Here is a 27,307-nt window from a genome sequence, read left to right on the forward strand (position 1 = left end):
TATTTCAAATTTGGGAATACCTCCTTCCATTCCATTTTATTTCAACTTGAGTCAATTCAAGAATTATTTAGTGCTTTTTTTTTTTAGTACAAGTTGAGTGCTTTTCCATAGCACTCTTTGCTGAGTTTACAGTTACATAAGAGAACAAAAAGACTAATCTTTAATTTTTCAGAGCTTCCAGTTTAATTTGTAGGTTCCAGTATATGTAGCTAAGAAACCTGCCAGGGCTGGTAGGGGAATGTTACACAGCACACGTAATTGTTGCATAAAAAAATAGTTCAGATAGATAAAGAGATAATGAAAGTCTAAAAAGGCCAGCCAGGGTAGCTTTTTTATTTTTCCAGGAAAATTCACCTGAATCTATCAGTATTTGGAATACTGATAACTTGTGAATTAAGGTTTCCTGGTTCTTCTAAACCTCTTCCAGAAGAAGAATGCTGACATAAAAAGTTTCTTGAGGGCAGCCCTGGTGGCTCAACGATTTAGCGCCACCTTCAGTCCAGGGTGTGATCCTGGAGACCCGGGACCAAGTCCCACATCAGGCTCCCTGCATGGAGATGGAGCCTGCTTCTTCCTCTGCCTATGTCTCTGCCTCCCTCCCCCCCACGCCCCGCCACCCCCCCCCCCCCGTGTGTCTCTCATGAATAAATAAAATATTTTTAAAAAAAAGTTTCTTGAGAATGGCAATTCATTGATCCTAAGTAGTACCAATATGGCTGTATTATTTGTTCTGAAACTACTTAAAATGTTTTATCACATGGAGTATTTAATATCCCAGAAGCAAAGTAAAACATCAGTTAAACTGTATTGTAGCTTTACAACACTATCCTCAATAAAGATTTTAGACCTATATCTGCTTTCATTATTTCCTTGAGTTCTCTAGAGGATCTTTAAGAAATTAACAAACTTTCTTACACATGAAGTCCTATACTTTGAATACTAGAATACCATACTTACATTTAAAAATTAATAATGATAAGCCAAAATAACTCATGATGTGTTACAAGTAGACTTCAAAGTAGATTAAGATCAAGAATTGATTTAATCCAGCTCTAGCTTCAAAAAGAAAGCAAGAGACATCAACAATGATAATGGCATAATAGGTTCCTGAGCTCCTCTCCTCCCATGGGTACACTGAATGTAAAGCTACACACCAACCAACTTTCTCTGAAAGAGGCCTCAAATAAATAAAATAAACAAAAAGTAGATATAACTGATACAAATATAAAGGAAGAGACTATTTTTGAACAATTACATGCCAACAAGCTGGATAACCTAAAAAAATCAATAAATCCCTAGAAATATATATACTACCAGAACTGAATCATCAAGAAATAGAATATATGAACAGACCAATTATTACTAAGAAGATTCAATCAGTAATCAAAAACTTCCCAACAAAAAGTCTAAGACCAGATTACTTCACCAGTGAGTTCTATCAAACATTTTAAAAATTGTATCAATTCATCCTCCTAACTCACCTCTTAACCCAGTTTACAAGGTGAGCATTACTCTAAAATCAGACTCAGACAAGGCCACTACAATAAAAGAAAATTACAGGGGTACCAGGGGCTCAGCAGAAGAGCATGCCACTCTCCATCTTGGGGTCGTAAGTTCAAACCCTGTGTTGAGTGTAGAGATTAAATTTTAAAACTCTAAAATAAATAAACAAACAACTAAATAAATAAATGAATGAAAATTTCAGGTCATATTCTCAATGAATGCAAAAATTCTCAACAAAATACTAGCAACAGAATTCAATAATACGTTAAAAAGACCATATACCATGATCAAGTAAGATTCATTCAAGGGATGCAAGAATGATCCAACATTTGCAAATCAATCATTGTGATATACCACATTAACAAAATGAAGTATGAAAATATTATCATCTGAATAAATGTAGAAAATTCATTTGACAAAATTTAATATCCTTACATAATAAAAACTCAAAAAATTTCATACACATTACTGTGCATCCACATAATGAATGCCGTATAGGACAAGCCCACAACTAACATCATACTCAGTGGTGAAACATTGAAAGCTTTTCCTCAAAGTTTAGGAACAAGATAAGAGTCTTACTACTTTTATTCAACATAGTACTGGAAAGTCCTAACCAAAGCAATTAGGCAATAAATAAATAAATAAATAAATAAATAAATAAATAAATCCAAATCAGAAAGAAAAAGTAAAACTGACTGTATTTTCAGAGACATGTTATATATAGCAAACCTAAAATTTTCACCACAAAACTATTAGGCCTAGTAACAATTTCAGTAAAATTTCAAATTATAAATTACAAATCAATATATAAAAATCAGTTGAATTTCTGTACACCAACTATCAGAAAGAGAAATTAAGAAAACAGTTCCATTTAAAATAGCATTGAGGGGTGCCTTGTTGGCTCAGTTGGTTAAGTGTCTGCCTTTGGCTCAGATCACAATCCCTAGGATTAAGCCCCACATCGGGCTCCCTGTCAGCAGGGTATCTGCTTCTTCCTCCCTCTGCACCACCCTCCACTTGACTGTCACTCTCTGTCAATCTCTCAAATAAATAAAAAATTAATAAAAGATAAAATAGCATTAAAATTACATTCTTATGAATAAATTTTACAAAGAAAGTAAAAGATTTGTACACTGAAAACTCTAAGACTAATAAAAGAAAGCGAAGGTAACACAAATAAGTAGAATAGTCCATGTTCACAGATTGAAAGAATTAGTATTGTTAAAATGTCCATACTAGCCAAAGAGATCTACAAATTAAAGCCAATCTCTATCAAAATTCCAATCACACTTTTCTCAGAAATAGGGTTAACAATGTAAAAATAGGTATAGAATCAAAAGAATCTGAATTGTCACAGCAGTCCTGAGAAAGAACATAGCTGGAGACATCTTACATTCTGATTTCAAAGTATATGTGCTCACTTCGGCAGCACATATACTGATTTCAAAGTATATTACAAAGCTATCATAATCAAAACAGAGTAGTATTCATATAAAAACAGATACACAGACTAACAAGACAAATTCAAGACCCCAGAAATAAGCCCATGCATATACACTCAATTAGTTTTAAAGGAGTCAAAAACATACATTACAGGAAGGATAGTCTCTTCTATAAACGGTTTTGAGAAAAACTGCAAAGTCACATGTAGAAGAATGAAATTAGGACCCTTATTTTACACCATACACAAAAATTCAAAAAAATGGATCAAAGTCTTGAACTTAAGACCTGAAACCATAAAATACATAAAAGAAAACCTAGTAAATACTTGACATTGGTCTTGGCAACAATTTTTTTATTTGATGCCAAGAGTAAAAGCAACAAAGCAAAAATAAGTGGGACTACATCAAACTAAAAAAGTTCTGCATAGCAAAGAAAACCATCAATAAAATGAGAAAACAAAATGTAGAATGGGAGAAAATTTTTGCAAACTATTAATCTGATAAGGGACTAATATTCAAAATATATAAGGAATATATACACATACAACTCAATAGCAAAAAACAAAAACAAAAAACAGTTTGAAAATGGACCAAGGACACACATAGACATTTTTCCCAAGAAGATATACTAATGGCCAATGGGAACATAAAGGGCTTCAACATCACTAATCATCAGGGAAATGCAGACCAAAATCAGCTATCATCTCACAAGCGTAAGGATGTCTATTATCAAAAAAACAAGAAATAACAAATGTTGGCAAGGATATCAAAAGGAGGGAGCCCTTATATAATGTTGGTGTGAATGTCAATTGGTATGGCTACCCTGGAAAACAGTATGGAAATTCCTGAAAAAACTAAAAAGAGAACTACCATTGTGGTTCAGCAATCCCGCTTCTGGTATACATCAAAAGGAAACAAAATCATCTCAAAGAGAGATCTCATGTGTTCATAGTAGCATTATTCACAATAACCAAGGTATAGAAACAAATTAAGTATCTGTCTAAAGAAGAATAAAGAAAATATGATACACACACATATAATGGATTATTATTCAGCCTTTAAAAAAGAAAGAAATCCTGTCATTTGAGACAACATAGATGAACCTAGAGGACATTATGCTAAGTGAAATAAGCCAGACAGAAAAACAAACACGGCACTGTAATATTTATACATGGAATCTTTATTTAAAAAAATAAAGTTGAACTCACAGAAACAATTTAAAAGTGCTTTCCAGGAACTGGTCAGAGAGTGGGGAGGGAGCTATGGGAATGGGGGGTGGAAGGGTGGAGGGGTGGGGGAGTGGGGGGTGTAACAGGAAAAGGTTGATAAAAGGGTACCAACTTTCAGTTAGATAAACAGCATTGGAAGATCTATTGTAGGATATGTTGACTATTTGACAACACTGCCACGTATAACTGAAGGTTGCTAGAAGAGCAGAACCTAAACATTCCACACACACACACACAAAAAAAAAAACACACCACAGTACAAATGTGAGGTATGGATGTGTTCATTAACTGACTGGGGGGGAATCCTCCCACAGTGTATGCATACATCAAATCATGACATTGTACACTTTAAATACTTTATACTTTTTGTCAGTTATACCTCAGTAAAGCTGGGAATGGGGGATCAAAAAATACACATCCATTTCAAGCCCTTCAGAAGCGAAGTCTGCCCACTGCCTCAGCTACTTGCAGGTGGCAACCATTATTCCCACATGCTTAGAAGCAGTACGTGTGTTCTTGGGCCACCAGGATACCATTCAGTCCACTGAAGCGTAATGAATGCTACCCACAGAACTCATGTGGTTGCTGGAAGCACCTAATTAGATCTAACACAGTAATGGCCTAAATGATGGGAAAATCCAGTGCAGTTTTTTAAAGTGCAGACATTTAACACCTTTTCTTCTAGGAATCTCTGCTAATTATCATTTCACCTCAAAGAAGCAGGCAACTGGAAGAATATCATGATCACTGAGCAGAGAATAGGCTGTGATAAAGTTGAAAAAAAAAATTCACTGGGTTTGGAGACAGAGGCCCTGAGCTCATTTTAAGACTTGATCGCTCTAGAACATGTGACTGACATACTTTACCTCTCTTCTCCTCCTGTCCTTCTCTTCAACAGAATATCTCCTTTACAGCTGGTTGTAATGCCTCAACGTGTGTGAACCCACCTTCAGCTATTAGGTACTCGGTAAAAACTGGTTGGGCACAAGCTTTGAAATCAGACCCCAGTGTGGCTCAAGTCCCAATTCCAATATTTATCAACTGGTTAATTTTAGCAGATCACTTGTCTCAGTTTCCTCAACTGAAGTATTCCTCAACTATCAGGTATAATGAAGTTACCTACTGCTCAGGTTTGCTGTGAAAATGCAATGGATAATGTAAAAAGGACTTAGCACAGGGGCTTACATAAAGCACATTAGAAATAAAGACTGTTATTATTTTATGTTGACTCGAGACCACAAGAAGAGCTAAGTGGTCAGTTTGTGGCTTCACTAAAAATTGATGGTTGGTAGACGCTCTTAATTTTGGACCCAAAAATCCTCTATGACTTTTGCCTAAGACTATACTGGTAGCCTTTTGCAGTATTGTCTGCAGATCTTGAATATTCTTAATACACTGGGGTTTTTCCTCATGTTAATTTTTATTAATATCTTTTCTTTGAGCATAAATTCAGAGAAAATATGTAAATTGAGAATATTCTTCAGATCTTTGATACCCATTATGGAAATTCAGTTACCATGGCTTCCATGGTGAAAACCCTACAGCTTTTCTATCCAGCTCGTGAGCATCCAGGTAAATTAATAGAAACTTTTGTTTCCTGACCAACCCTGTTGTAGACATCTTATGTTCAGAAGCCGTAGAGGCCATGATGACTTCTCATTTCCACTTTCCCTCACTTAAAACAATTTTTGCAAATGAAGACTGCCTTTGTCATGAGGGCAAAATCCATAAACCACTCCCACTGAGAAGCATTCTTTTGTGATGGACATCAGGTGTTTGTGAGAGAGCTGGCACTATGTGAGAATAGAGTGCTGAGATATTATCGTAAAGGCTGGAATATTTCACACCTTTTCTACCATCAGATATCTACACTTCTCATGACCCTATCAATATAACAAAATTCAAAAGTTTTTAGATAGCCTTCCCTTGTTCCAATATACCAGAGAATTCACAGTGAAGAAATACCACTTTAATGCAATCATTGTGGGAAGGTCAATAAACAAAGCTCTAGCCCTATTCTTTATCTGAGAATTCACACTTGAACAGAGAATTAAGAATGAAAAAGGGAGGAGTTCACAAGAGCTCATAGAGGAGGAAAAAGAGGAAGAAGTTCTTGGAAATGCCTTTGCTGTCAACTGTATGTAAAGCAGCACTTCTCACCACCACCATTGAAACCTTGTATCTGCTTCGTTCTAACACTTGAAAATTCTTTTTTTTTTTCCTTAATTTATTCATAGTATACTTTCTCCTTTAGAAGGTAAGCTCCTTAGTGGCAGGATTTTATGCCTTTTTTGGTCATTGGCTATTCTCCCCACCTCTCCAGTGCCCCGGACAGAATCTGGCATACAGTGTGCATTCAATAAATACATTTATGGAAGGAATAGGGATTATTATCCGAATAATGTGAGTTAGTCTCCACAGGATGGGAAATTTGGGCCTCTATTCAGTGCCCAGAGACACAAGGAAAAATGAACAATTTTTTTCTAACACTCACCACATTCTCTTAATTGCAGAGGTTCAAGAGTAGCTAAAGTGGGAAAAGGAAATAGAAGTATTAGCAAGGAAAAGGTGCTCTGTTATACTCCTGACAAAAAGAAACATTAATCAAAATAACAATGAGATTGCATTTCTCCCTCCCTCATCAGATTAACACTCAGTGTTGGTGGGCTGTAGAAGTGAGTCATAAACCCTGCCAGGAGGGTATACTGGTTCAATTTTCATAGTGAAAAATTTGGTAACAGCTTTCCTCTATTAATTCAATGCTTAATACTTTGTCTTATAAACTTGTACACATGTGCACTGTTGGAAATAGGAAAACACTAAAACAACCCAAATGTACACTAGGAGGGTTCAGGATACAGAAATGATATGACATGTAAGCAATAGAACACCGTGCAGCCTTTTCTTTTTCCCGTGCGGTCTTTAATAAGAGTAAGGCAGCTCCACATATTTCACGTTTCCAGAAGGTTGCAGTTGATAACCACCAAACATAGTTGTAAATTAGCCAACTCCACTTAAATAATAAACATTGTTTTGACTCCAGTATCAAAGCTTCTATAAATAGAAAAATACCTGATTTGTATAGGATCACAGACATTTCAGAAAATTAACACAAATGGATTATGGATGGTGGACAATATCAACTTTACTCGGCCTCTGATCACTTTAAATTTACCTTGTTATTAACTCCAGATCCATTTTAAGATACATCGTCTCCATGAAGGCTCTCCCCCACACCTCTGTGCCTACCACATGACAAGCCACCAGTGCCACCATCTCAAGAGGCAATACAGGAACTATTCAAACTACCCCACATGTTGTCATACTTACCTTTGCATCAAGTCAGGAAAAGCAGGGTCTAAGGACTGTTGGAAATTATCACTGGATGAAACCTTACTGAGTCCATAAGTCCAATATATATATATAAAGGAGAAGGTGACGAGCTCTGCCTAAGAAGATCAAGCAAAGTTTCAGAGGAAACGACTCTCTGGGTCATTTCTTGAAGGACAAGCAGTAAGTAATTTTCCAGATGGGTAATATGTGTGGGGGAGAGCACTTTGGGAAAAGGAATAGCATGTACAAAGGCACTGAGGCATGAATCAGCAGATGGTTTAGTAAACTGCAAGTAGTTCAAGATGGGCACGAAGCAGGAAGAGTGTAGGAGTGGGGAGGGAGGTAAGCAGAGTCTACCTGGAGACTGGAGAGCCTGGGCCAACGAGTCTGACCATCATCTTGTAGTCCAGTGGTTACTACTGCTTTGGGGTCATGGCTATTTCAAAATCTAGTAAAACCACTTCTCAGGAATTTTTAATTTTTTTAAAGGAGGGGCACCTGGGTGGCTCAGGGGTTGAGTGTCTGCCTTCGGCTCAGGGCGTGATTCCGGGGTCCTGGGATCAAGTCCCGCATAGGGCTCCCCACATGGAGCCTGCTTCTCCCTCTGCCTTGTCTCTGCCTCTTTCTCTCTGTGTCTCTCATGAATAAATAAATAAAATCTTTAGAAAAAAAAAGAACATTCACCAAAATAGTGTGTACAGTGTCCACAAAGACTCTGAAGCACAGAAATTGTTAGACTTTCAGTTCTAAAGTGTTCTGATAGGTAACATGCCTATTTTTAGTTTGTAAAAATGGCTGGAAGTGTATGCAACAAGCAGGAGAGTAATATGATCTAATATGTGTTTGAGAACAATAGCCAAATCTGTTGAGAAGAGATTAGAAGTAAGTGAGATCAATGGTAAAACAAACAATTAAGACATCATGACAACCATATGGTCAGGAGACAATGCAAGCAATTGCCAAGAAATTTCTGAAAAAGCGAAGAGTGACTCAGGCTATCAGATATTTAAGTGTAATATAATGGTTAAAACAATGTGATAGTGATCTAAAAACAAAAAAAGAGGTGGAGAAATGGATGAAGAAGATAGAAAATCCACATCCAGAATTTATTACATTTGTTCAGATAAAACTTAAAAGGGAAAGGGTAGATTATTTAATTAATCTTTGTTAGGACAATGAGAAACCTGTTTACAAAAATGCAGTTTAAAAAGTCATATTCTCACACTCCCATAGAAGAAAACTATTCCAGACAGTTTAACACTTAAATGTAAATTCAAGAAACCAAAAAATGTACTGGAAAAAAGGATAGAAAAAATGTGTGTAATCCTGGAATATAGAAATCCTTTCTAAACACAATACCAAAGGCAGAAACTTTAACAGGAAAATATATTAAGATTCAACCACATGCACAAAAATTTCTCATGTAAAAATATACCAAAGGAAAGAACTCAGAATGTGACTAAGAAAATGGGGAAAATATTTACATTATAGAAAACCTACAGACAAATAGAATACTATCTGTACTCCATAAAGAACTTCAATAAAATTACCTGAAAAATAAACTTGCCAAAATAAAAGCAAGGACCATTAAAAGGCAATTTACAAAGGAAAAAATGTCCAACCTCACCAGTATCTTAAGAAATGCAAATAAAACTACAATGAGATACCATCTCCCCCATATCAGATTGGCAAAGTTTTTTAAAAACAGCATTACTTAAGACACTGGAAAACACGCCCTGTCATGTGCCACCAGGAGGAGAATAAATTGAAAGAAGAAAACTTTCTGGAGGACAATTTGGCAAAAAGAATTAAACCTCTATAAATAAATGCACTCTTTCATCAGCCAACTCTGCTTCTAGAAGAGTTTCCTAAGGAAACAACTGTGATAGAGCTACAAGGAAATACACAACAATTTTTATAACCGCAAAAAATTTAAATTTGGTAGGATAAGCGGATGCTATCTAACCATAAAATGTTACCCGCCTCTAAAAAAGCTTGTGATAGAAGAATATTTAGAGCCATGGGCAGAGGCTGACACCAATTTCCTAAATGGAAAAAAGCCAAGAAATAAAGAGACTACAAAATGGTATCATGGTATATCAACCTAGCACAACCCCACAGTCACCCCATGCTGCTATGCCCAAACAAGGGTTTGTAAGTTGGTTGACATAATCATTTGAAGTACGATTCAGCTGTACTGATACAACAAACGATTGTTCATATCCATTGCAGAAGCAGCAGGAGAAAAAGAAATAATCATTGAAACAATACATGACACTAAGCGAGTGGAAAGCTGGCTCACAGGTAACGTGTAACAGAACTCAGATGGGGAGCCAGGTTTCCCCAAGCCCTTCATCAATCCAATATAATACTTCTGGCACAGCATAATGGACCCTGTTAGGTCTCCGCATTCTATCCTACCCCCTTCCACCAGCACATGGTGGCCTAGAAATCAGATGGGAAAACACACAGAGGACAGTCATACGCAGATGGACCAGAAAACCATGAAGGTTCAGAACAGAAATGTGCATTGCATCCCCTGACAGCCTCAGCAAGTTGTCTAGGAGTGGTACCGATCGACAGGAATTGGAAACTGCTGCCTCAGGTTGACAGCCTGACAACCATGTGACAATGCTCCTGGTATACATTAGCACAGGAAGGCCCGGCTACCATCCCGTGGTCTCCGGCTTCCTAATACCAGTCAATTTCTAAGTATCCCAGTTTGTATGAAGCAGGATAAATGGCATGTTTTCATCCATTTCCAGTATAATGTTTTTAAGAGGTCTATATAGGGCCCCTGCGAGTCCACAAATAGCATACAGAACACTTTACCAACCAAGAAAACCATATTACCTACTTTAGACCAGTGCATCTCAACCAACCCGTGTTTCCCTTTGTTGTATGGAAGTTAGGACCAGGGATCCTGAAGCCTAATTTACAATGGAGAGAAAAACACGTTTCTGTTTAGTTCACATGGGCAGGCTCATGTGTGTGATAGCTAATTCCCCCACTTCGGAGTCCCTCCTTTCGGAACCACAGACACGAGTCTCCCCCGGAGACCTCACTCTTGGCTGAAAGCAGTCAAATGGGAGGTAGACAAAAACCTCTTTTGAAATGGGGGTGCAGGGAGAAGAAAGAAAACAAACACCCATACAAGTGAGTGTGTGTTTAACAAGGGAAGTTATCTCAAAGGTCACAGATTGGCGGAAGAAATATGCTATTTACCAATGGTGGGGAAGGAAAGATCCCTAAGACACATAAAACGCATTCTAAATATTTGCCACTCTGTGTTATTTTAAACCCCAGGGTGCAGGAGTAAGGGATGGTGGAGTACACATTGCGGACACCAAGCCACAGGGTCCAGTTCCCTTCATCAGCAGCAAGAAGCTGCTCTCGCAGGGACCTCACTGGTTTCAGCAGAATTATATTACACCCCCCCACCCCCGGGGAGAGAAACCTCAGAGGATCTCTATTTTGCCGTCAATAACTCTTTAGGGATATAATTTTTTTATTTCATTTTATTTATTTATGGTATGTTCTAGTTCAATTATTTCGGTTGGTTTATTTCATGATTTTACTTATTATCATCTGTTTGGTGTCTCACTCCTAAAACTTGCTTGAATCTATTTTGTGGCATTTATAGTCATCCCAAATAAGTAGAAAATAACGAATGGGATTTGTTAAGAGAAAAACGCAACTAGCAGTCACTTCTGAAAGATTGACATTGACGAGAAAGGCATGTCCCCAGAAATTAAATTATATGTGACTTTTCTATTTGGAAATTCCAGGGAGGATTATTTAAAATCAAAATAATCCATTTACTAGAATAGCCCAAAACAAAACCCTGGTGTTACAAGACCTGACAGTATGACTTGGAACAGAATGTTATTAGTTCACAAACTTTAAGTCAGGTACACAAACACCTGCCCCACATGCAACATGCAATATTTTGCTTCAGAAAAACCTTCTGTCATATTTTTACTATAAACACTGCTTGATCATCACACCAGTGGAAGCCTTGGACTATGTAAAGTGTTTTCCATTTCACATACATTCAGGCAGACAAAGATGTACATTCTTTCTGAAGACGCTCATTTGGTTCCCCCCACACTTCATCTACAAACCCATGCTCCTCTCCTGAAATACCTTTCCTGACTTACCTTGGGCATAAAAATCTGGAACAGGAGAGCTGCCGCAGTGGAGCCGGCTGGCATCAGAATGTGGCCAAGGAAAATGAAATCTCAGTTCCTACCAACAGTACAAATCTCTGACATTCAATAGCAGGGGGGAAAGGGGAGCTAACATCCCGCCTAATCTCAGTGCTTTCATAGCAGATATTTTAATGAAAACAATTCAAGCTCCTGACGCAACAGAGGGTAGACTTTGCATAATATTTAGTTTCTAATGCCTCCAAAAAGGTACCTGATATTTATTTATGATCCAAATACATTAAGCCTGAAATGGAAAAGCTTCTAGAATTTCCAAAGAGACTACATAAAATTGCCTGAATAATTATTAGCAAATAAGTTGGGAGACAACATTTTTAGTTCCATTTTAGGTTTCTCTGGTTATTATTTGTTCACCCTAGCCTATCCCCACTCTCCCCACACAAACACTGGGTCATGACAATCTGTTTAAAAGATTTTAACACAGAAATCATTCATTTCATTTAAAAAATCTCCCTGGAGCCCATTTTTAAAGATCACTTGGAAAGATACTATGAGATTTTGTAAAATGTCCCAAATTCAAAAGGGCAAAGACCCTATGGAGTGTCAAATGACGAGGTTTTGCGGGGGGGGGGGGGGGGGTGCTCTGATAAAAACAAGTTCCTCACAAATGGAATTGGAAAGTAAGAAACCACTATTCTCTCTAATCATTAAACAAACTTAATTTCTGTTTAACTGGAATTAAACAATCACAAGTTCACATAACCATTATTTTCTTAAGTTGCCTTTCATGAGAAAAGACCCAAATGAAATAGAAACAAGCTGGTTCAGGAACTTATTTTTAAAAGCAGCCATCGCAATATGATCAGCAGAGATTCGACCCTCTATTCAGCCTAGAAGCTATTCAGCTTGTATCAAGAGGCTTCTGAAGTTATGATCTATATTCAAATGATAATGCTCATATTAAGTGCATTGTATTATTTTCTAATTATTTGAACTTGTTTTTGCCCCAATGTGATATCAATTCTAACCTAAAGTTATAATATATAATGATTTAATTAACCTATCCACAGTCTATTTGGGACAAATTGAATTCACAACAAAATGAAGAAAGACAGTTATTTATTTCACTTGGGGGAGAGAGAAACAAAGAGAAATGAGTGAAACATTAAAAAGATAACTTTAATATGCCTCATTTATTTGTAGAACAATTCGACGAGAACGTGAGGTTAAGGACAGAAAAGCCTATATTAATAGTTTACTTTGTAGCAGAACAAATTTGGAAAAATCACTTAACCTCAATTTTACCAAAAGTACATTAGGGGAAGTATTATGCCTTCTGTATCTGCCATAATAAATACAAAATTCACTGCCTGTTCAAATTGAACCGGATAGAGATGATTGGCCATAGACATAGTGATCTCTCTCATCACCTGGAAAAAATAAGACTAACCATGGATAGGGAGTAAACATATATAAATGCTGTCTTTATATCTTTATATGGATTGACTAGAGTAAGATGCTTACTTACTAATCAACCTGAAGTTTCTTGAGATGTTAAAATGAAAAAGTGAAAGTAGAAATCATCAAAACAAGCCATCCATTAAAAGGATGGGGCTAAAGAGGAGACTTAGAATTATAAAAGTGCTGAAGATAGTGCCCTGCATTCATTAAGCACATGTTGGTGGGATAAATGAATGAACTGACACTCCACAGCCAAGGAGATTGCCCAGCCCTCTAAGTACTTTGTGGTAGATAAGCCCTGGTGCTTCCCAAGATCCCTCGATGCTTCACTTAAGACCAAAAGTGCATGAAGCACCTATTTCTGCTGCTGCCTGTGACCATCTCTTTTTGCCCATCTCTCTTACTCTGTCTCTTTGCTCCCTCTCAGACAACCCGAGTTTGCTCCAGGGGAATTCATGATATAATGTATTCGTAAGAGGAGAGGCTGATTCGAAACCTAGTCTTCCTAGCTCTCCCAATAACTATTAGTCTTAGGAAAGTCATAAGAGATTTTTTCCCAACCACAGGATTAGAGGTTGAATTTGATCAACAGTCTATTGATGTCAAGGATGCTAAAATGAGTCTATTCCTTGCAAGGGGTAAACTATCACAAGTTCCAATGGTGTTAAGAGAATTGGGAAAGCCAAACAAAGAATTTCCTTTTACCCCTAATTCATGGGGGCTACTGGTGGACTCTCTACAAAGCCCAAAGAGGGAATCCTGGCTGTCCCATCAGTTCAGTAACATTCCATAGCACACCTGGTAACAGCATCTTCAGTGACCAGGATGTGTGGGTGATGGCATGCTAGGCTGGTTGCAAAACTAATGCTACATAAAAATGAAATGAATTGGGAAATGCCGTTATTAATTATGTACTGACAATAATGAAGAACTCTTCTTAATGCTCTCAAAAGCCCAGCTAATATATCCAAATAGTTTTTCTCACTCCCCCCTCCCCCCGTCGCCAAAAAAAGTCTAAATAGTTTCACAGGAAGGTTTCATTAACAGCAAAAACATAATCATTTGTCTTACTCCTTCTCTTGAAAAAGACAATAGCAAACAATTAAATAAAAAACAAAAAGAGAAGCCTCAGAACTTGGAGGTTCTATAATCAAGAATACTCAGCCCTTGGAAGTTACATACCTGAGTAAACCTTGAAAGGTGACCTGTCCAAAGAACCAAGGACAAAAACCAGACTTCTTTTCAATTAATCTAAGTGTCATCTCATTTTCTGCTCATTTTCAAGGTAATCAATCATACTGAATTACATTTTCAATCACACTAAAAAAAAGGCTGGACCACAGGTCCACATTTTCACTTCATTCTTGCTCTAAGCAACAACATAATCTACAAAACATTCTGAATCCTTGGCCAGGTATAGGTGGTATACAGTTATCTAGCCAGCAGCCAGCCACATATGTGTACACTCTCAGAGAGTAACATACATTTGATTTCATTCATTGAGTCCATGCACATACATTTCACTACCCAAACGAAAGGCCCTTGGGAGAAAAGAAGAGGATACGGATCCTGCCCTCAAAAAGCTTAAAATGTGCGATAGAGGACCTCGTTGTATGCCAGGTTAGTTTAATATATAATGAACACTGTAAACAAGCTTTTTAAAAAGTCAAACACTCATGCCGTATCAGAGGCAACAATAACACTGAGAAACAGGGAACATTTCCACTGCTCTAAAAATCAGTCCAGTAAATATTTCAAATTGTTAAACATATCTGAGAAAACAAAGCATCATGGCCGAAGAAGGAAGAAACAAAATCCAAGAAACGGTTTTAAAGGAGCATCTTCTATCTTTTCTTTCAACTACTTACACTCCAGAAAACATAAAATGACCTCAAATTTCTCTAATCAAACTTTGCCCAGTCTCTGTGACAAAGCTAGTTTGAAATGTACCAGCAACTCCTAGATTAAAATGTGAAGCCAGGGAACTTCACAGTGTTATACATACGCACTGGTCAAATTATCCTTAGGATTAAAAATAGCATTTTATTTTTTCAATTAACACTGTAAACATGCATGGTAGGAAGCCTCTTACCTTAGCTGTTTATCCATCTGACTGCAGCTGAGATCAGCTCTTTATAAGCCAATTTTGAGAAAACTATACGTCTATTTAAAAGCATAGCTTGTTTGCTTAAGTACAAAGTTGACTAAATTCTCCTAGACTAGAAAGAGATTGGCATGTTTGCTTACGCATATCAGATTATTTAATTGGAAAACTGGGAATTATTCCATAGATGTGAATGTATATCTAATTTATGTCACAAAGGAGAGATTATACTCGTAGGAGAAGTTATTTACTTACTCATTTTCCTAACTAGATTTCCATGCACATGAGAATTTCAAGTCAGGAAAGCACTGCCAACAATGTTCCACCAGAGACAACCAAAAAGAGATCATAAATGTCTTGTTAGCTGTAAATAATGATAAAATGAAGACCTTTGGGGAATAGGATTACAGCTGGTCTAGACTGAAGAGTTTTAAATTTATATTAACCCAAGCAAATTACAGTATACCGATTTTAATTCATGCATTAAAATGGGTTTGTTTTACATTTTGCCACAAAATAAGAAAAATCAAGAGAAAGGACCAACTCCCTTAATTTTTTATGATACTTTTTTTTTTTTCTAATAGTAAGGTACGTGTAGCTCCTCTTCCTCTTCTGCATGAGAAACATACTTTTCTCCCAGTACACTCATCTCTGTGGGAATTTATCTGAACTTACTTGTCTATAGTTGTTACTGGCAATTTCTCAGCATCTTTAAGTGATTTTCTAGGGAACAGCCTACCAGGGCATCTCTTACATACTTTAGTGTTCATGCTTCCACTTTCTTTTCTTTCCTTGTCACTGGAGGAGAACACCTACATAAATCGATTAGCCTATGGCAGCTTATGTTTTTACTTGGGTGAATTCAGAAGCTGTTTTTAGAAGAAGGATTGGAGTGGTAAATAGAAGATAAGAAGCATGGTTGTTGTTTGGCCTTAGGCTCATTATCGAATTCACTGGACTGGGCTTCTCAAGCACCACACGAGGAGGTACTTGCTATTATGATTAGTCTCAGAGATTCTACAACCTTGAAACTAGGTGAATTTCTAGCTCTTTGACTTGGGACCTCATATTTGGATACCATCTGTTACATTAAGAGATGGCCAGCCCTTCTCCTGATGGATCTTGAACCCAGTCAAAGGCATATGATGAGGATGACATATAAGCAAGAGAGAAGCAGGTGTGTACAACCAGAGCAGGGGCAGGGGAGTAGAGAGGAAGGAGGAGAGAATGAGGAGAGAAGGATAAAAACCCAGAGAAATGGTGGAACACAGGTGGGGAGCAGGGTTAAGCATTTAAGGAAAAAGAGGAGACACAACAAAAGTATATACAGTTAAGAAAACTAAAGGAAAGGTCTAAAGTAATCCTACATACTGAGCATAAAATTTGAGAATTTCCACAGGCATTTTTTTTGCATGGTAACAAATACCTACAGGTATCTGTTACTCTCCAAAAAGGAAAAAAAAAAAAGGCAAAATATATGGATAATGAAACGGTAACTTCAAATCTCCATAAATCTTTGTGAAGAAACAGTTACTTTCTATTATGGGTTTACTAAACACTAAATGATGATACTTTAAACAATCATACAGTATCATAAAAAAAAAAAAAAGCACAAGAGAATTCTAGCACAGGCCCTGGGAGGTATTCAGCATAAATGTATCTTAGAAACAGAGAAGGGGGCAGGAAACAGAGAAAAGGCTCTATTTCAAAGTAACATGTAAATCATCTTCCTGAGCTCAAAGACCATACATTTCATTGACAGAGGACAAAAGGATAAAATACGCCCATGTAAAATTGCTTAAGACTCTGAATGAGCTGTAAGTACAAACTCCAGTTAAAAAGTTAAGTAATCAGGAGTGCCTGGGTGGTGTGGTCCATTGGGCAGCCAACTCCTGGTTTTGGCTCAGGTCGTCATCTCAGAGTCATGAGATGGAGCCCTGCTCAGCACGGAGTTGGCTTGGGTTTCCCCCTCTCCCTTTGCCCCTCCTCACCATATGTGCTCTAGCTCTCTCCCTCTCTCAACTAAATAAATAAATAATCCTTTTTTTAAAAAAAAATTAGATAATCAGAACTCAACAACAAGGATCCTAAATCTACTAGAACACATACACAGTGCGCTCTAGTGTAGCATTCAAGGAAAGGGACAAATTTACAGATAATGAAAGATTCCATTGTTGATGAAATAAGTGATCACCAGCAGCAGCAGCAGCAGCAGCAACTCCCTAGAAATGTCTCTGGAGAACAGGCATCCCTATTTCTTAGGTCACTACTATCCATAGAGTAATAACCACTGTTGCCCCATGTTCAGACCAGGGAACCAGGCAGAGACCTCAGCAATCAATTAAAGCCCAACTACTCCAAGTAGTGTGCTTCACAGCCAACTCATTTAACCCATTTAAAATGGCTTCCCAATAGAGAGTCTGAAATATGATCCCATATATATAATTGAGGGAGCCAAAGGCACCCAGCCAGTAGCCCACTCTCCTTTTCTTTCCCAGGTTCCATTGTGTTCTATAGTGAGAGGAGCCTTTCAAGAGGACCCTCCAGCCTGCATTTTCAAGGTTCGCATACAGCTCCACACTCTTTAGTTCTAGGACAGCTCATACAGGGTTTAACTTACCCTTAGGAGATTTGACCCCAAAAGAGGCCCACAGAAGTTCTGGAAGTAATTTGGGGATCACTTAGGCAAGGGATTATAACATCTTGAGCAGTTCAGAAGTGGAGGTGAGAGTGTTTTGCATGGGCAATGTCCCTTTGGCTCTTTAAAGCAAAGGATTCTTGCCTCAGGTCCAATGGTGTTATTACTGTTGATAGAATATACTTGCCTTTATCTGGGTTAACCAGAAAATCTAATTAGTAGCTATACCTTATATTTCAAGCAGCAGACTGGATAATATTTGTTGGGTTATGTAGTGAAAATAAGAGCCGAAGCACTAAAATGACTTCAGCTCAGGTGGCCAAATTATTTTGGTTTTAATACCACAGAGTCCACAGTCAGCATGAGAGGATGCATTTTCTTCAGCAAGAAAATCATGGACACAAAATGGGCACTGCTTAAGAATAAGCTAACACACACACACACACACACACACACACAAAGAATAAGCTAACACTAAGTTCCCACAGAGAGCTTTGTGAGCTCTTGTACAGCGATCAAGCAGAGAACAAAGTTTTTGTCTCAATTTCTCCCTCCTTACTTCCCATCTACAAATCATCATGGGCCAAGGCTAACTGAACTCAAAAAGCCAAATTTAATAATGAATCTTTTCTTTCTGTCTTCTTGTAACACCTCAACCAGATCTGTGTTGTTATCCATAGGAACACAAGAAGATCCGCTTCTACAAGAAAGTGTTCTATACCTCTATCTCCCCTTTCTACCATCAAACAGTTCTCATCTTGTCAGGGTTTGATCTGGAGACGGCCCACTAAGAGAATAAACTGCATAGCATGTACCAACAGACTAGTGAGTATTATCAACATCCAAATTAATTTAATTTAGATGTCAACATCCAAATTAATTTACACAGTAAAGAAGGCCTTGAACTCATCATTCCTTAATATGGAGGAATAACTCCAACAGTATGTGTATTGCAAAAATGGGATCAGGCCAATAGGGACACACAAAAATTCCTTGGAGCACCTGGAGTATACCATACAGGCACTGTCTGTCCTGCTGAGAGTCCTCTGTGTATGGACAGAGTACAAAGAAGAGAGAAGAGGGTTGTAGTGCAGTTGAAGAGACAAAATCTATTTGGAATTTGAAAAGCTTTAACAAGGGCAGTCCCAATGGCCCAGCTGTTTGGTACTGCCTTCGGCCCAGGGCGTAATCCTGGATACCAGGGATCGAGTCCCACATTGGTCTCCCTGAATGGAGCCTGCTTCTCCCTCTGCCTGTGTCTCTGCCTCTGTCCCTCTCTCTGTGCCTCGAATGAATGAATGAATGAATGAATGAAGCTTTAACAACCTTTCAAGAGTAACAGGAGGATGCAAATGGATGAGTTAGAAGGACTTTTTCCTCTTGGTTTCTAATACTCTTCCCAAAGTCTTGTCTGCCACAAGCTTTCCTTGAATTTTTGATTTAGAGATAGAAGACTTGACTTGAACAGAAGAGCGAGCTTGGAAGAATTTAGACACATTTCCTTCCTTCTCTGCTCTCTCACTGTTCCTGTCCCCAGGACTTAGGCCTTTTTGAAGGCTGTTTGGTTTTTTGTTTGTTTTAAATTTTTTTTTTATTTATTTATGACAGACAGAGAGAGACAGAGAGAGAGAGAGAGAGAGAGAGAGAGGCAGAGACACAGGCAGAGGGAGAAGCAGAGGGAGAAGCAGGCTCCATGCAGGGATCCCAACGTGGAACTTGATCCCAGGTCTCCAGGATCACGCCCTGGGCTGAAGGCAGCGTTAAACTGCTGAGCCACCCGGGCTGCCCCTCTTGAAGGATGTTTGGATGTGGTCTCTACAATCTTTAACTCTTACTTTTATTAACATATCAAGATACTCAATAGATAGCTTTATCCTTTTCTACGTGAGGGTGACTAGTGATTTTACTAAGGGTGACCTTCGTTTCTCTAGTTTCTTGTTTACATTGCTCTGACCTATGACTTCAAGAAAGCATGTCATCCTGAAATCCTAGAACTCTAGACTTGGTGTCAGAGAACACACATCTCAATTCCGCTTCTGATCCTTAACCACCATGAAAAAGTTGTTGAACACTTCCTTTGAGCTTCAATGTCATCTATAAAATGAGGAATTGTTTCAGCCTAGAACAAATCGAATAGCATTTGTAGGAGAGCATACAACAGAGCAGTGCTCAATATATTTGGTTAATGTGAGTATTCACGCCAAGTGTTCTCTGCTGTGGAGTTTCTCAGAACAAGATCAGATCCATTTACTTATTCAGTTAACACTTTGTTGAGCACCTAATATCTGTCACACTCTTTACTAAACATCTGTGAGAACCACTAGAGCTATGAGCCATCCTGTCACTATTGGACAGTTTCTATGTTCAAATTACCTCTCTTCTAGTATTTTCCCTTTAGGAAAATAGTTAAGAATGTATGTCATGTTTGCTTGTTAAAATTATATCTATTTGCAACATTTTGGAATGAAGCCCGTCCCTCTCTGGGCTTCATTATACATCAAAATTCCCACAGTTGCTGTTTTGTTAAGACACATTAATCAGCACAGTCTCCAAGAAATTCTCTCTTGGGTTTGACAAAAGAGAATTAAAATATATCTGGATTTTATCAAGCCTGGTGTTCAGGATGCCATGGGAGACTGGAGTTGGTAAAGCTAAATCAAATTATTAATAATGGAAGTTTTCAATAATCAAAGAAGAAAAGTGGTAATGAACAACTCACAATGATAATGAGTAAGCATGCACACTACACACCAGGGCCCATCTGATGTTTGTTCTGCAATCTAGAGGTGCCCCTCCTCATTCTACCACCACTGGATAAAAAAATGTAACAAGCAAATATCTGAATAATTCCTGCTCAGCTGAGTCCCTAGTTATAACCAAATAAAGGCAGACTAGCTTCTTTAAAGCTGGAATACAAAGAGGATCTTTCTACTGAACAACTAATTACCCAAAGCAGTGTGACTTGGTACAAGTTCTACTGGTTACAAATGGGCAGTAGCACAGTTATTTGAAGCATAACTTTACACTATTAATTCCAGGAAAATCACAGGCTGATTATTAAATTGGAAATATTATTAAAATGAAAAAGCCATAGCTGTTTGAACCCCAGGCAAGCTAATTAATGTAAATACCAGCATAGAGTAGGAGTTTAAAAACATTTTCAGTTCCACTATTGGCAAAAATTATTGATTACATAAAATTAGTTCTATAGATCCTTAGGGGCCTCTATTTTCCCTTGTCTTTATTACTTTAGAGAGGGAATGGGTACCCTCAAAACACTGAAGAAAAGGGTAGAAAGCAACATGATTTTCAACTCCTCTCTTCCAACATTCATCTTCTCCATGTGTTGGCCATGGGAGCTCAATCTCTGAGCTATACACCATTACCCTGTCTACAGGGCTTTCAGTAATTTATAAAAAAGGCAAGTGCTTCCAGCCCTGGAAAATACCTTGTTGCCCTGTGAACTAGTTCCATCCTAAGGAGATAAGGAAGAAAAAGAGAAGTGTTCTCTGACTTTAATAATTACTCAAGAAGTTCTACCAATAGAAACTGAAGTATCTGAGAGTTGGAAAAGGCTTGATTCTGGAATCACCAGTGAGGAAAGTCTTTCCATTTGACCGATCCTCAGATAAACTAAGCCACAGTGGGATTGGCCGAGCCAATGGTTTTCCTATCTTCACACCCACACATTTGGTAAACATTCACCAAATTTCCATTGATGAAACATGCTGCAGAGAGGCGGCTTCCCTTTGATTGACTTTGGAAACATAAAACTTTATAGCTTAAGTTTTTGTTTCAACCTGAAAAATGGAGTTATCATAAACTTATAGCATTTAAGGGTAGGACAAGGGATTTCTATCCAGTCAGATGAAGGATATCCCTGGACCTGAAGTGATCAAATGGAATTCACATCAGAAATATTCTTATACGAAACACTTCAGAATTACATGGTCAGCCAGCTTTCCAGGGATGTTTGAGGATGCACTGGAAGCAGAGTCTCTGAAAAGCGGAGGCATGTACCCTAACCTGGGGCTGGTGTGTTAGTGCCTTCTTCTCCTGCCCCCTTCTAGCCATGCATCATGATGGTGCTAGGAACCCACAAAGCTGAGGAACATACCCACCTCCTAGACCATTCTCCAGATACCCAGAACCCTGGGATCCCTTGCTTTGAATGGACTAAAGCCAGTTTCCAGCTACCATATGGGTCTTTATCCTTCTTTTTTTTTTTTAATTTTTATTTATTTATGATAGTCACACAGAGAGAGAGAGAGAGAGAGAGAGAGGCAGAGATACAGGCAGAGGGAGAAGCAGGCTCCATGCACCAGGAGCCCAACGTGGGACTCGATCCCGGGTCTCCAGGATCACGCCCTGGGCCAAAGGCAGGCGCCAAACCACTGCGCCACCCAGGGATCCCCGGTCTTTATCCTTCTAAGTGCAGACTGCTTCATGGCCAGTGTGTGCACTCCCAGGCCTGAGATGTGACCATGGGCAGTTGTTGGACTGCAGGTGTAGATAAAGCTTGAATGAGCAGACTGGATTGTCTACATGTGTTCCTACAAGACTCATTCAGTTGCACAGTGGAAAAAGGGCAGAAAGAGCAGGGATAAGGCTGTGGGACAGGAGAACTTTCTGTTCTAGGCTCACAAATGTTACAGGTGGCCTGGAAGGAGATAAATTACAAAGTAAGAGGAGCGTTGTTCAGTGATGCCAGAAAACACTTTCCTTCTCTTTCCTATGCTCATGGTGACCCGGAAACCAATGACTATGAAATGGGATACCAGCTCAAGAGGCAAAGCCAACACTCTCTCGCAAACTGGGATACAAAGTCATTGTAATTGCACCCAACTACAGGCAGTGGCTTCCCTTATAATGACCCCCCATCAACTTTGAGCCCAGAGTTCCATAAATAATTGCCATCCATTGGCATCCAGCATTTTTCTTCCCCATCAGGTTCTTTTCTACTCTTGAGAGTGTTTATGCTTGGTGCACCCAAGAAGTAAATAAAACTTGGTTCTTGTCATATACAACAGATTTTGGGTATATAACAGAAAGCATCATATGGACTTCCAGCTTCTGTTGTTTATTGGCAATGTTACTCAGTCTGTTAAATCTGTAGGTTGGTATCCTAATAAAAGGCATAGAAAATAAAAGGGAAACCTAAGAAACCAGAGAACTTTGGAAATCTACAAACATACCAAATCTTATGGATACCAGGGTTCCTGAATGAGGTAGAAAATCAGAGCCAAATAGTAAACAGAAGTTTAAAAGAAAACACTGTGATGGCCCTTTCTGGATGCAAGCATACAGGGACTGGGAACGCAGGATTTAATTAGGACCACTAAGTGTTTTCCAGAAGTTCACACCCTAGAGGAGGGAGTTTCTGGTAAGGCCTAAGGCCACATCCTTGGCACCTGGCTAAAGTGTCCCCCCTGCTGATTTTTGGCGAATTCCAAGAGCCTGATTTCATCTCTCAGTTGTTACACAAAACATACACACACTTTCTTCCCACAGTGCTTCCCGTCAGTCTGTCCTACTGCCTGCCATTCCTGCCACTAGCAGTTCTCAAACATGACCACACATTACAGTTACCCTGGGAGCTTCTCTAGCATACAGATTCCCAAGTAGTATCCCACGGAGACTGAATCAGCAGGTCTGGGGTGAAGCCAGGACATTTCTACCCTTAGAAAACAATCCAGATGACTCTGAGCACTTCACATTATAAGCTCTAGAGAAGGTCAGCTAGAGTCTTGCAGGCCGCCTGGCAGGCTGTCCCACCAGGAGGTAGCCACACCCTCATGCTCCACTTTTCCCCCTGGTCTGCTCCTACGCTGGGGTCTTTCCAGAAGGAACTGAAGGTGCCAGGCCCCACACCCTGGGGTGAGGCAACACAACCAATGGCTGTCCTTTCCTGCCATGGGCAAGCTCCAACGGACTGCCAATTCTAACACATTCTAGATGATTTCCGTGTGTGTGCCCTATTTGAGCTTTATTCACAAATAAAAGTACCATATGCAGCAAGTTCATGAGAACTTTTTTACTGAGAGAGTCTTTAATTCCTATTCCAATGATAAAATGGTTCTGGTGAATTCAATTTTGACCTCTTTCTTTCCTTTCTCTCCCTCTTCCTCCCCCCACCCACACCCATTATCTTAATCTTGGGGCTTTTGTTAAACTAATGATTCTCCATGAACGGGGAGGCCCAACCCTTCCAGGAGAACACATCACCATCTCCAGGAAACCATGTACTTTTTTTTATTTGTGAAAAAGAATCAAATGTTAAAAAAAAAAAAAAAAGAAAGAAAGAAAGAATCAAATGTTTTCAAAGGATAAGCATGCTGCTAGCTTCATCTTTGATTCATTCAGAATTGAGGGAAAGAAATGAAGTCAACCGACTTAAATTTTATGTTTTACACATAGCCCCGTGCACTCAGAAATAAGCCTAAATTTATGAGTAAAATTAGAGAAACTTTGTTAGATGGAAAGTCTTTCTCATCAGTGGAAGAGATGAGCACAGAACTTAGTCGTCAGTCCCACTGTTACCATCACAGGTGAACCCAAAGACTGGGCAGTTGTGCATAGTGGAGGCGGTGCCAAGAGCTATCTATACCCCTCGGCACAATTTGGTGTTACCCAGTTTGTCACCATAATCCCCGCCGCGGAATGCCTCTTCTCCTGGGAGCTCGGCTGCCTGTCTCCAGGGATATCCCACAGATCTCAGGGATGGACTTTACAAGAGAGCCCTCTGATCCTAACAGCCAAAAATCTCAACTCAAAGTGAGGGAGCAAGTCAAGGTGAAGCATAGGATCTCAGTTGCCACTTTGGAGGGTAAAGCTAAAAATGAAAAAACCAAACCCCAGAGGTGGAAAATGAACCCACTTCCCAAATGCATACTAAGCTGAAGAAATACTCTTTGATATATTTGATTAACTTACGTCTCATTTCTCTTGCTTTATTGTTCTTTTAACTGAGCTTCAGATAAGTTTCCTAAGGCCATTTAAAAGTGAAACTAAATGCTCACTCCATAAATCGTGACTTCCATAAATTGTAAGACAAAAGCTATGTATAATTCCATTTGTGTAAACATAAATTTGCCATGAAATAGCTTAAAATAAAGTTTGAAAAGACCTACACTGAGACATTCCCATTCCATTGGTCCATTTGGGATGGTCTAAGATTTCTGTTACATCACTTAGCTCTGTTCTACTATGAACATTCATTACTTGTATGCTTTTCAAGCTTAAAAAAGGAGGTGAAAAATAGAGAAGTTATTTACCAATGGAAACTATCAATATCAGACATTATAATTAATTATTTCAAACCTCTAGGAACAAATGGCTAACCTGAGACTTCTCATCTCACCACTTCTTTGTCTTTATTATCTGCTCTGCCACTGCCAAAGTCGTCATTCCCTGCCCCCAGCTAGTTGAGTGGAAGTGTTTGCCTACAACTTTATTCTAAAACATAGGAACGAGATGGGCACAAATGACAGCTTCCTTACTCTCCTGAAATAGCCACTGATTCCACAAATTATTTGCTTGAGGTTTAAGACAGAGACCCTCAAAGATAAATAAGGATGTCTCCTATCAATGAATTGAAAAATACATTCATTTAAAAATGACTCCATGTCACAACTGACTTTTCAATTGTAGAGCTCTTGTTTCCACTTTTAATGGAGGCCATAAGGTAAGAGGCAGAAACCAAATGTTCCCGGAGGCGATTTAAATTGGCTCTATTCATCTCCCTCTGACTTCAAGACCATGCTTAAAAATAAATGTTGAGTTTTGCATTTTACAAAAGCTTCTTTTTCTTAAAAAAAAAAACAGAAGAAGAAGAAGAAGAAGAAGAAGAAGAAGAAGAAGAAGAAGAAGAAGAAAGATTTTATTTACTTATTTGAGCGAGAGCGCCCATGAGCAAAGGATGCGCTGAAAGAGAAGTAGACTCCCCACTGAGCAGGAAGCCCAACGCATGGCTCAGCCCCAGAACTCTGGGATCACGACCTAAGCCAAAGGCAGATACTTATCCAACGGAGCCACCCAAGCATCCCTACAAAAGCTTCTTTTTAAACATTAATTTTTCTTCCGTGCACACAATACAGAAATTTTACACCCAGGTTCTAAGTCAGAAGCAACTTCCCAAGACTCAGGTCATCCAAGGCAGGCTCTGACTCTTCACCTCAATAGCTCAAAGGCTTGATCTTACAGTAGGCCCCTTATCACTTGTCTTATCTTCAGGAGCTGACATTGTGACATCCCCCTCTCTAGCCACCACCTCAAACTTTTCCACATCTCCTAACTCTCTACCTCCTGTGGAATTTATGCTCCTCGTGGTTCTCTCTAGTTTAGCTGTTTATTTGAGTCAAATAGTTTAATATTTAAAACTACAGATCCATAATGGAAACTATTTTATTTTTAAGCATAAAACCAAGACTTTACAATTTTCAAACTTCAGATGGGCTACATTGCACTAGGCCGCAAAGCCTCAGAGACCAGCTTTCTTAGACTCTGTCAGTATACATATTTCATAGAAAAAAACTGGGGAAGCATTAACCTACCCGTTTCAGGGTCCTCTGCCTTCACGGCCTACAGCCAACCACTTCTAATCAAGGTCTCTCTGATCTCTGCAATTCCCTAGTACTCTGACTTTCAATCAAATTGTTGCTGGGACTGATCCAATCCATTTATTCTTGGTCAATTTCAGAGCATCATAGAGAAAGTTCTAGAACAATACCCCAAAGAACCACACCACTCACTTCAAAGTCCTAGCTATCACAAAATAATCTTTTTTACCTCTCATGTTCATCCTTTCTCCAATCCTTTCATATTCTCAGATACATTTCTGACTTCCAACAGAGAGCTTCAGTGCCCACTGCACAAAGATCTTAAGTGAAATTGCTTCAACTTCTTCAATTCCATATTACATGTCACAGGTCATCACACATAGTCTTTTTCTGCCCTCCAAGCTTAAAGTAGCATCCCTGCAGCCATGCTCCTCACCCCACCCCTGGCTTCTGGCTCCCTCCACCCTCCCCATAATTTCCTGCATCTTTCCCCCTTTGCCTTCCCTCCCTACATGACAATGACAATTGCCTCTGTTGGCAAGAGATCATTTCTTGATGCTGCTTCTCCCAAAATTCTCCTTCCTTGTATTGCCAAACTACTTGAAAGAATCTTGAAGTTTCCTAGAATCCATTTCCTCTTCCTGTTTCTTCTAGAGCCCCTGAAACCAGGCTTCTGCCTTCACCAAGCCAACGCAACAATTCTCACTAAAGGCCACAGAGGACCCAGTCATGACCACCCAGGTCTCTGCTCTTGGACTCCCAAACAAAGGGTGAGTCCTCCTTCACCCTACTTATCTCTTCCTTTCCATCATACCGCACTCTCCTGCTGAGTCTCCTACCTGTGGCTGCTCCTACCCAGTCCCACTC

The 27,307-nt window shown here is 38.9% G+C and overlaps 1 protein-coding gene across 7 annotated transcripts in view; it reads right to left on the minus strand.

The window, feature by feature from the left end:
* The window catches only part of PDE4D (phosphodiesterase 4D), a 1,385,565-nt gene that overhangs the window by 1,306,650 nt on the left and 51,608 nt on the right, over window positions 1-27,307 (minus strand). Inside the window, exon 3 of one of the 7 annotated variants that reach the window (XM_077897889.1) lies at window positions 1,567-1,622. The exons of the other annotated variants lie outside the window; for them this stretch is intronic. The gene's annotated coding sequence lies outside the window, so the exon portion shown is untranslated. The remainder of the gene's footprint in view (window positions 1-1,566; window positions 1,623-27,307) is intronic. 7 annotated transcript variants of the gene reach the window in all.

The sequence above is a fragment of the Canis aureus genome, chromosome 5 (assembly GCF_053574225.1).
Source record: "Canis aureus isolate CA01 chromosome 5, VMU_Caureus_v.1.0, whole genome shotgun sequence".
NCBI lineage: Eukaryota > Metazoa > Chordata > Mammalia > Carnivora > Canidae > Canis > Canis aureus.